This window comes from Rhinopithecus roxellana, chromosome 1 (assembly GCF_007565055.1).
Source record: "Rhinopithecus roxellana isolate Shanxi Qingling chromosome 1, ASM756505v1, whole genome shotgun sequence".
Lineage (NCBI taxonomy): Eukaryota > Metazoa > Chordata > Mammalia > Primates > Cercopithecidae > Rhinopithecus > Rhinopithecus roxellana.
In genome coordinates, this window is record NC_044549.1 from 27,784,186 (window position 1) to 27,795,856 (window position 11,671).

General features: G+C 40.2%; 1 pseudogene; it reads right to left on the reverse strand.

Annotated features, from left to right (window-relative positions):
* Positions 1–8,952: 8,952 nt before the first annotated feature.
* On the reverse strand, positions 8,953–11,420 carry LOC104680599 (annotated as a pseudogene).
* Between the last annotated feature and the right edge of the window lie 251 nt (positions 11,421–11,671).

Genomic DNA, 11,671 nt, shown 5'->3' on the forward strand with positions numbered 1-11,671 from the left:
ATACAACTACAAATCTATTTAAATGACCAAAATCTAGAATATTAACACCACCAAATGCTTGCAAGGATGTGGAACAACAGGAACTCTCATTCATTGTTGGTGGAAATGTGAAATGGTACAACCACTTTGGAAAAGAGTTTGGCAGTTTCTTACAAAACTAAACATACTCTTACCATAAGATTCAGCAATCTGTCATGTACCTTCATAGTTACCCAAAAGAATTTAAAACATGCCCACACAAAAATCTACACCTGGGTAATTGTAGTAACTTAATACATAATTTTCAAACCTTTCAGCATCGGCAAAGTTGTGAAGAAATGAGCACTCATTTCAGGAAATCCAAATTGTATGAAGCTTTTGAAGGATAATTCATAAGCATCTATTAAAATATAAAATACGCATTTTCCTTGACCCAGCAACTGAATTTCTGGCAATCTATTTTAATCTAAAGTGATTAGCAGAGTGACCAAGATGGCCTGCTGTCAGTGAATGGATAAATAAAATGTAGTATATGCAGACAATGGAATATTATTCAATGATAAAAAAGAAATGAACTATCAAGTCACGAAAATAGAGGGAGGAAAGCTAAATGCATATTACTAGATGAAAGAAAGCAATCTGAAAAGGCTGCTCACTGTGTGATTTCAACTATATCACATCTGGAAAAGGCAAAACTATAAAGACAGTAAAAAGATCAGTGATTGCCAGGGATTGGGGATGGGGAGAGGGATGAATAGGTGGAGCACAGAGGATTTGGGGGCAGTGAAAATGCTCTGTATGATACCATAGTGATGGGTACATGACATTATACACTTATCCAAACCCATAGAATGTACAACACCAAGAGTGAACCCTAATGTAAACTATGGACTCTGGGCGATTATGTGTCAGTGTGGGTTTGTCAATTATAACAAACGTACGACTTTGGTGGGGAATGTTGATAAAAAGGGAGGCTATGCATGTGTTGGGATAGGGGATAAATGGAAAGCTTCGCTGTGACCCTGAAACTCCTGTTAAAAAAAGTCTTAAAAATAGATTATAGATGGGTGAAAGAAGAAAATGATAAAAAGTGAAGCATGATAAAAATCCATCAAGAGGAATAAAACTATAAAGCATTATATAAGAGAAGTTTGGAAGGCTGTCTTAAATAAGTTTCAAATGCTTAACTGTAAAAAAATTAAATTCCTGTTCATAAAAGGCTGTGTTAACGAAGTTAGAAAATAAGCAACAGATTGGGAGAAAAAATTTGCAATGCATGCAGTAATAGGAAGATTAGGAGCCAGAATACATACAAAGAATTCCTACAAATCAAACCACTCATAAAAATGGTTGAGGCAAGAAAGACAAACAGGGCACAAAAACAGAAATACAAGTACACAGATGCTTAAGTTCTAGTAATTAGAGAAATATAACAAGATACACATTTTCAGTCACACTAACAAAATTAAATTTGATATTATTCAGTGTTGGCAAGGTTGTGAAGAAATGGGCACTCATTTCAGGAAATCCAAATTGTACGAAGCTTTTGAAGGATAATTTCATAGCATCTATTAAAATATAAAATATGAATTTTCCTTGACACAGTAACTGAATTTCTGGCAATCTATTTTAATCTAAGGTGGTTAGTACACATAGCAAAGAGTCATATGTAATGATGGTTGATGCAGGATTGCTCTTAATGGTAACAAAATGGAAATATCTTAAATTTCCATTAATAGGAAGATTATAAAATAAACTATGGTGTAATCCATGCACTGGAGATGCAGCAATTTTTTAAAATTAGAGAAATCTCTTTATACCAGTGTTCAACTGGGAGCAGTTTTGCCCACCAGTGGATATTTGGCAATAAGTATCTAGAGACATTTTTTGTTGACATGACCGGCAGAGGGATGAGTGCTACTGGCATCTATTGAATGGAGGCCAGGCATGGTGCTACACACCTTACAATGCACAGGACAGCACCCTCCCAACAAAAAATTATCTATCCCCAAATGTCAGTCGTGCCAAGGCTGAGAAACCTTGCCTTATGCTAACATAGAAAGAACTCTCCGTCATCACGTTAAGTGAAACAAAACAAGCCAAACAACAGTACATATAGTACTAACCCCTCTCAGGAAATGAAACTAAAATTTTCCAGCCTGCACATTATATGTATGTATCAATATTATGTTTTAATCAGAAAGAATAGACACTAAAATATTAATCTCTGGGACAAAGAAAGAGTGACTATAAAGTCAGAAAGAGTGAATATAAAATATAAAGTCAGAAAGACAATGATGCCATATTTTTCTGGATAGTTTGAAATCTCCCCACCAATCACATATTAAAGTACTTCTGTATAATTAAAAGAAGAAAATGTAAAATATAGAGGCCTATATCCCATTCATTCTGAGAGAACTGAATTAAGTTCTTACTTTCTCCCCTGAGCTTTGAAAGCTCTGATGTAACCATTCCCTATTCTTGTGTCTCATGATCTGAGTAGCAGGGATGCTATTAACTTTTGTTTCAGTCATGGTTATGATTTAAAGGTACTGAAATTCCTTAGAATACCATTGCTATTATGGGCTGAATTGTGTCCCCTCGTGAATTCATGTTTCAGTATCAACTCCCAGTACTTCAGAAGGTAAACATATTTGGAGATGAGGTTTTTAAAGAGGTGATTAAGTTCAAATGAGGCTGTTAGGGTGGGGCCCTAATCCAATATGGCTTGTATCTTCCTAAGAAGAGGAGGAGACACCAGGGATGAGTGGCCACAAAAGGCCATGCACACAGTAACAAGGGGTTCCTCTGCAAGCCAAGAAGAGAAGCCTTGGAAGAAACCAAACCTACCCCCACCTTGATCTTGGACTTCCAGTTTCCAGAGTTGTGAGAAAATAAATGTCTGTTTATTGTTTATAATAATTGTTTATAAATGTTCCGCCATCCAGTCTGTGGGGTTTGGTATGGCAGCCCTAGCAAACTAATAGAGTTGCTATGTAAGAATATAGTAAAAATAAAATTATTGGTGCCTATTCTATTCTTTCCATGAGGGGTTAAACACAAGAAGCAAACAAAAGTCACTGAGCTAGTTCATTTCTCAATTGAGGAGATGAACAGAGTTAGTGAAAACAAATCCATACTTCTAGGTGACAACTGTCTTGCATTCCTGTTACTGGCACTCTGAAGTTATTGACCACAATTTTTGTGACAGATCCTCCTAGCATGCTCTCTGTGGCTTCTCTTCTCTCTACCAATTACCTGCTAACACAGGCACTGGCTGTGCATCTGCACTTGCAGGCATCAAAGGAGCTGATGTCACAGCACACAACAAACCCTGGAGAGCTGGGACTGAGATGTGTGTTTGACTAAAGATTACAGGGAATTGATCACCTTTTTCTTTTTTTCCCCTTTGTATTTCCCATAGATAAATGGCTCCTTCTTCATAGGGAAAAATAAGAGGAAAACAGCAGTGGAGAGGAGAGACTACAAAGACCTATAGATCAGGGTCAAGAAGAGTAATAGAAATATCCAAGATTAAAGGGAAAGCCAAATGCCATTGGAACTCTGAAAGGCAACCTCTCAAATCACCTTTGCCAACCTGGAGTGACTATGTTGAAATGAAATAGCTCATGACAGACTTAAACAGAGAGAAGGCCTGAGACTGTACCTTGAGTTCTCCAGGTCCTCAGTGTGACATGCAAGTAACCCCTCAATGTCCTCTGTCCCAGAGGGAATAGCTGAGGTTGTAGGCTAGTGAGGTGGCCTGGCACATAAGCACAGATAGAGAAGTGATGCTGAGAATGTGAGCAGAATGACCGACTGTCAAGCTGGGGCTAAATGACAGTGAGAGCCAAACCTCAGGGATCCAGAGCATCAGCGAAAGCAGAGGTGGGGAAGGAAGACATCATCAGGAACAGTCCAGCAATCTAGAGCCCACTGCACTATTCATGCTGGGCACCAGATAATGTCAGTGATAAAGGCAGCGAGGCCAAGGTCTCTCCCCACAAACAAGCAGGACAGGAGACATTGGTGGTGAGGACTCAGCAGATTTGCACCTGTTCCAGCGTCCAGGCTTCTAGTTCCCACCCGTCACTGTGACAACACTTAAGTCGCCTCCTGCACCTACCTGCCACCCTGGGAAGGAAGAGAGGGAGGCAGGGGTATCACCTGTATGAAAAGAAATAGCTCTGAGAGAGAGTTTGAACTTCAAATGGCTTGAATATTTATCTAATGAGGCTGTTTTCACCAGTAGAGTCTTAATTATCTTTAATTGTAAAGTTTACGTTTTTACCTCATTAGCACAAAAGAGATCACAATGCAAGATAAAATCAGTTACAGAAAAATTTCAAAGCTCCTTTTATTTCCCAAGAGTTATGCTGTATATTTCTACTCCCCCTTCTTACATTTTAGAATTTTTTTTATAAATAAAGCATAAAGGTAAAGGGCCCTCTAGCAATCTACTAGAAAGACCACTTTCTAGAACAATGATGTATGCGGCTCTCTGGCAGCAAGCACTCAGGTAAGGTGTGTGTGACCAGCATAGCTCTATGATGGAGGATTGCTGTGTGTGCAAGAAGCAGAGCCATCCTCAGCACAGTGTGAGGGAGGAGGGGCTATGGCAGGGCACAGACAGAGAAGAAAAGACTTGGAAATTCACATTCCAAGTAGAGTCCCTGAACCTTAGCTTCTATTAGTTTTGGGGGAGTTTTGGTTTCTTGGTGGTTTTGTTTGTCTTGCTGCTCGATCAAGAGAAGTACAGAATGTATAAAAAGAGGACAAATGAAAGGTTTTCATCCTTGCTTATTAAAGTAACTATATATCTTTAATGCACCCTTCAATATTCTAAGGGTAACAGCATATTGCTTGATTTGCATGCTCTTGATTTCCATTTGAATGTATCATTATGGCTATAAGTAGATGCAGAAGCTTAAGTTAATTTTATTGTTAATGCCTCAAGGCATTTTTAGGAAAAGTGCACAAAGCTTTTAAAAATCCAATAAATTATATAGAACCTTAATTTACTTCCCGTTACACCTTCAACTGAGGAAGGACATAAAGTGCTCGTGAATTTAGCTCTTGCTTTTATCACCAATTGAATAAGTATTTGACTTACTGAAATGGACAAAACACACTCTTAGAATGTTATTTATGTGCTAACAATCCCTCATTATTTGTATAAAGAATTATATCTTGACTAAAATGGATACGAAGCTTATAAACTGTCCTATTAATCTACAAATAATAACTTGTAGGCATATATTATGTCAAGCTCACGTCAACAGAAATGAAAGTTTGTCTGGAATCATTCTATAAAAACCTCTATTACTCCCTCTACCCTCTAGCCACAGACTCTTGACTGCAATCGTCAGCATATATTCCAACTCAGTTAATTTTGTGTAATAAACTCTGAGAGAGGTGGGGAACAAATAAGTATTCTATAAAAATAAACAAAGATAAATTATGGTTCTATAATCTATCATGTGATTAAATATACATGATAGATTATAGAATAATAATTGCATACAGCTTAAAATTCAATTTATTCACTTGTAATTCAAATGAGACTGGCCACACTGGGCTTCCCTCGTCTCCTCCCAAATGTACCTTGAAGTCAGACCTGATATTGATACAGGAGCTAGAAAGAAATTATTTAGGAAGTTAGTGAGGGTAAGAGAGTCCTTGGTAGGGTTTCCTTTTAATAAAAAGCAGCCCCCAAATAATTTCTTTTCTAACAAAAAGCAGCCTGAAAAATCAAGCTGCAAGCACAGATAAGCAAGTGAAAAGCTTGCACAGGTAAATGTGCCAATAGGAAAAGGCTACCTGGGGGCTAGGCATGTTCAGTATAGCAGCTCCATCTTTCCTTTTGTCAACCACATGTACAGTAAGGAACAGACAACATGGCGCTGGCCAGGTAGAGAATCCATCTGCATAATAAAAGATTAGGGTGGGGTGACCAGCTTCTTCGCACACTATGTAAATACCATACCTGGTCCAACCAGTCTTTGGGCCCTATGTAAATCAGACACTACCTCCTCAAGCTCATCTATAAAACCTCATGCATTTGACCACAAAATCAGAAGACCCACTCAGGAATCCCCCTCTCTCTCTGCAGGAGAGAGTTACTCTCTTTCCTTTTTTTCACATATTAAACTTCCACTCTTTTTTTTTTTTTTTTTTTTTTTTTGAGTCGAAGTCTCGCTCTTGTCCCACAGGCTGGAGAGCAATGGCGCGATCTCGGCTCACTGCAACCTTCACCTCTAGAGTTCAAGTGATTCTCCTGCCTTAGCCTCCCGAGTAGCTGGGATTATAGGCAACTGCCACCACTCCCGGCTAATTTTTGTATTTTTAGTACAGATGGGGTTTCACCATGTTGGCCAGGCTGGTCTCAAACTCCTGACCTCAAGTATTCTGCCTGCCTCAGCCTCCCAAAGTGCTGGGATTACAGGTGTGAGCCACCACGCCTGGCCAAACCTCCACTCTTAAACTCATTTCCTGTGTATCTGCGTCCTCGATTTCCCTGGCAGGAGACAACGAACCTCAGGTATTTACCCCAGACAAGGATGCAGCTTCAATATGTCATATCTAAACACACACACACCCCTCACTCCAAAAATAGAAGTCACTTTGGCTGAAGTGTCTATGTGGAAATGAAAAAGAGAGTTCTAGCTACCCAGCAAGATAATCAGAAATGCTCTGCTTTAAACTGCTCTTCCTTTGCCCCCAATTTCCTCTCCCACTTCAGTTGCTTAAAATTCTTCTCCACATCTGTAGCCAACTCACTGCTACCAGAACTACCTTCCCCAACTTCTCAATCTACTTTCATTAAATTAAGCAATGTAGTAGATCCTTAACTTCCCCAGTTTGTATCCTCACTCACCATCCACCTCAGCAAATAAAAGTATGCTTTCAGGGTCCACCCTTATTAGAATGCAAGAGATTTTGAACCACAAATGCTTTGTTGCAGATACGGAAACTTAACCTTTACTCACCCTCAAACACACTCACCCTCTTCTGCTCACCTATAGAACAATAAAAAATTAGGGGCAAAGGAAGAGCAGTTTATTGGTATTAGTTGATTAGCACCCAGCTCTTCCCTTCTGGGGAACTAGGGAAGCCAAGGAGATGACCTAGTAATACTCTGTTTGGCCTTAGGTTTGGTTAGTCATCTACTTTTTTTCCATTTACCTTGTCTGCATTTGACACCAATGATATTGTCCATAAATATCTATTGTAATGATCACTGCTCTCTTTTTTTTTTTCACGGTAAAGATGCCATAGCATTTTATTACTGTTACAAAAGTCAACCAATTATATCTTCACTGAAATATCTGCACTGAATGATGATTCAACATATGAGGCAAAGAGGGATGTCTTTGGAGAAGGCACTTAAGATAGAACATTAGAAAATCTTACTGTTGGCTAAAAAATGAGCTCGTTCAACCTGGCCAGAGGTGTGTGAGGGCTGTTCCTTCTCACTGTGGCCTGACTGAAAACCAGTGGCATTAAGAAAGCGTCACATTCTCAAGTGTGGGGGTGGCTCAGTGTGGTGGTGCTGCTCTCAAAAGCCCTGTGTCCGTAAACACATCCATTCTCAAAGGATCAGTTTCTCCAAGTGCTGGTTCCAAAAATAGGCTCAGGGCTGGCAGAAATCATTCAGGAAGCTCCTTGAAGGCCCTCTCCTTATTTCTCAGTTTGACTTTCACTTTGTCCCAGCTACTGTAAGTGACTTTGGCTTCCAAAGGTCACTAGCAACTTCTACTTTTGCTAGTATCTTTGGTTTTCCATGGCACTGGTTGTGACCGTCTGTTAGACTAGTGGCCTCCAATTAACTGCACCTCCACTTCACACCCTTTTGTTGAATCTGGGCTGGGCTTGTGACTTGTTTAATAAGTGGAGGGCATACTCCAGCGCTCTTCTAATTAGAAACATTCATCATCGTCATCATCCAATAGAGGGCAGTAGAAGGGACACTGAGACAAATCTGGACTTAAGTCTTCAGAAGGACTGGCCACTTCTGCTTTTGAGCTCTTGGGAGCTGTGAACTGCAAGTGAGATGTCTAGTTACCCTGCCAGCCAGGCCACTGAAAGAGACTACACAGAGAAGGAGAGACTCAGGACTGCAGGCAGAGAGAGAACCCCAGCCATCCCGGTCTCTCCGCCTACCTGCTGACCACATTGAGTGGCCACCTGCAGGCTGGCAGAGGAACAGCCCAGCTGAGCCCAGCTCAGATTGAAGAACAGTTGGAGGTGGGGTTGTTTTCAGCCCCTAAACTTTTGGGGTAAGTCTGTGAGCAACATTTGACAACCAAAAACACTAGTCATTCATAGATGCCTTTTTTTCTAAGTACAAGACAATTACTCAAATGCAAAGAAAATACGGCAAACGTTTCCCCACCACAACCTTCTCAGTCAATAGTCAAACTATAATTGGTCATCGGCTGGAAAAAAAAAAAAAAAGAAGCCACAGCTCTTATCTTAATTCATAAATAGCCATGATTCTTTTTCTATGACTCTTTAATGCTAACGCAAATGTAGACCAGTCAGCTTCTGGCAGTTTCAGGCACTGGCTTAATTCTCATTTAGCCAAAAATAGAAGCTATCAAAATGAATTATCCACTACTGGATACATCATGGTAAATGAGATTGTTCTCACTTTTCTAGGATGTTGTTACTTAATTTTCCCAAATCATTTCTTCTTATCTTCCCCCACAATGAAAAAAAGAATTAAACTGGTTAAGGTTATAAAAAGAAAAAAAAAAAGCCTATAACTAGAATTTGAATCCCCATAATCTTCACAATATAGCACACAATTTAACTGCTTCCTCAATTTAAAACAAAATTCTATAAAATATAACATCTACATTGTAGAGATGATTTCTTCTTATCTGAGGAAATGAGTAATTGGGAAGCAGGTATTTAGGGAGAGGGTGAAAGTCCACATCTATTTCTATGCTGAAGTTTTGGCAGGTTTTCTCATCTTAAACGTTTCTGCTGTTGCACCAGGCCCACATTTTCATAGACTCTAGCACTGTCTTCTCTCATTTCTGCACAGGGTGGCATTGGAGTATAAGGCAGGAGGGGGCTATGATCTCCACTCGTCTGGTCCACTAGAGAATACTTAATGTTTGTATATTCGTGCCCTTTCCTCTTGCTTTTCTGCTCTTCTTCAATACTGTGCTGTAGTGTTTCAATATAATACTGGACCGCCATATAGATAAATCGGTACTGTGCTTCTGTCTGGACCATCCCTGACCTCTGAGACTACACCACGTGGATGGTTTTGGGAACATCAATGTTGCAGTCAACACCTTTCTCTCTGATTATGTCAAGAAGAATATCAATCACAATGAAGGTCCCTGTCTGGCCAATGCCAGCACTGCAGTGTACCACAACTGGCCCTGCATCCATGATGCTCCCCTGCTTATGGTGCACCTCTTCCAGGAAGTTCAGCATGCCCCCGGGGTCGCTGGGCACTCCGTGGCCCAGCCAGGTCTGAAAGTGGTATTGCCAGACCATTCTCTCCATATTCCCTTGTCCAATCTTTGAAAGTTTAAGTTCTCTTAGCTTATAGTCATGAGGGGCACTTTCTTTGACGTTCCTACCACACATGATGCCATGTGCTTTTAGAGCATACTCATCAGGCCAATATTTGACACATTTACTCTTTCCTCTCTCCCTTTCTTTCCTTGTCATGACAATCACCTGGGAGTCTTCTTGGAACACCATCCGCCAAAAGTCGTTCACCGTGTTTTGCAGGCAGCCTTGTGTGGCAATGTAACTCTTTTTGGGCTTTGAATTGTTGCACTTGCTTTCAAATTTAGGCACGGTTATAGTTGCATTGATGTAATCTGAAACAGGCTGACTGGGATCACCGTTGTGTAGGACAACCCTATGATCAAAGGGCGGATGTTTTTATATCTATTTTTGTTATTTTTTTTTTTTCTTGCGTTTGACCCTCTTTTTGGCTGTAGAGAAGTTTGCACTCCTGTTGTTGCAGTGTCTCAAAATTCTTCCCAAAAGCCTTGTTTGACTTAATCTGTGGTCTCAGCTAATTTGCTTAGTTCTTGAACTCTACTTTCTATTTCAGCAGCATTTATACAAGTCGTGTTAAGGGGCTGCTTGAATTGTAGTACTGTACTCAATGTTTCCACCATAGGATTCTTCTTGTAACGTTCTGCAAGATCTGTCAAAGAATCAAACCGTTTTCCTCCACCAACGTCATACTTCAGTTCCTGACAGCGAATCATGCATGACATGAGTCACTTTAGACTTGCCATCATTGTTCTCCCCTTTGTCATCACCAGTGCACACAGAGAGAACAAAATCTCCAGGGTGGCTTTGGCTGTCTCGTACAAGAAAGCTACCATACTTTGTTTTGTCAGTTAATAATTTCTCTGCTTCTTTCCCAGAGAGGTGTCCATGAAACCACCTTTCAGAGGTAGGATCTGCACAGTTCAGAGGATATTTAAATTCAATAACATCTCCATTCTTCTCTTTTAATTGCCCGTGATGTTCCATGTAATACTGGACCAACTCAGTCAAAGTGGCAAACTTCTCCCCTCCATACAGGTCACAATAATCACTAGTGTTCTGATTCTTGATTTGGGTGACAGCTCCATTTCTTCTAACAGAAAGTGTGAAGTCTCCAGGGTTACTTTTACTAGGCCTTGCCAAAAAACTGCCATCAACTCCTCTTGTCAACAATAGGTTTTCTGCCTCCACACCAGTGATATCAGGGTGAAAGCATTTCTGTGATGTCACATTCCTCCCACCCTCTGGCTCTGCGATGGACCTGCTCCTTCCTCAGGGTCCACTGAGCTCAGTTACGTCGGGCTGGCCCAAGGGAGGCCTGCTTGGGATTGGACGCGGGGCAGAGCCAGCCAGCCATGCACAGACCCCACTCCAGGCCTGGGGATCCCGAAGACTGTGCAGCCGCCTCCTGGCCTGGCTCGCTCCTCCTCCACCCCCCAGTGATCACTTCTTTATATCCATGTTTTCAGTACAATTCACAAATGATATTTGTTCTCTTTATACAAATGGCAAAATTCATAATTTCAACATAGTCTTTCCCAACTGCATTTCTGTGGCAGTTGTTTTCTTCCAAAACACCCTAGGAAATCTTAGCTGTAAGTGCTTATTACCTAGGAAAGTTTCTCTCAGCTATGCGTTATTTCCATTTTGAGCCTGTGTTTTTCTTTTCTGCTGTATTACATCCCATATCCACCACAATCTGTGTCAGTGGAAAGATTTTTATTCTATTCTTGCTTTAGTAGAATTATCAGGTTGCATTTATACAGAGCAAAAAATATTTCCTCTCCTTGATCAATTAAAATCTCTATGAAATATTCTATTTACCAACATTAAATAATCAACAGAAGTAATTACCTAGGTGTTTTCCCTTTAGCTATTTCATTCACTTTTTCCTGGGATACTGAGGTCATGAAAATAACCAATATTTTTGTGGTGAAAAACAGGGAAGGCTCCTTCTAGCAATCCAAATCAATCATCCCAAATATCTAGGGTTTCCTCAATTTGCCACAATGCAAAGATCCACACAAAAGGACCTAAATCGTACATGTAAATATTGACATTTATCACCCCAAATGTAAAATAACTGATAGAGCTCTTAGCCTAATTATCTTCTAGTTATTGACCTAAAACTAATAGACAGTGGTCAGAAATTCTCAAACCT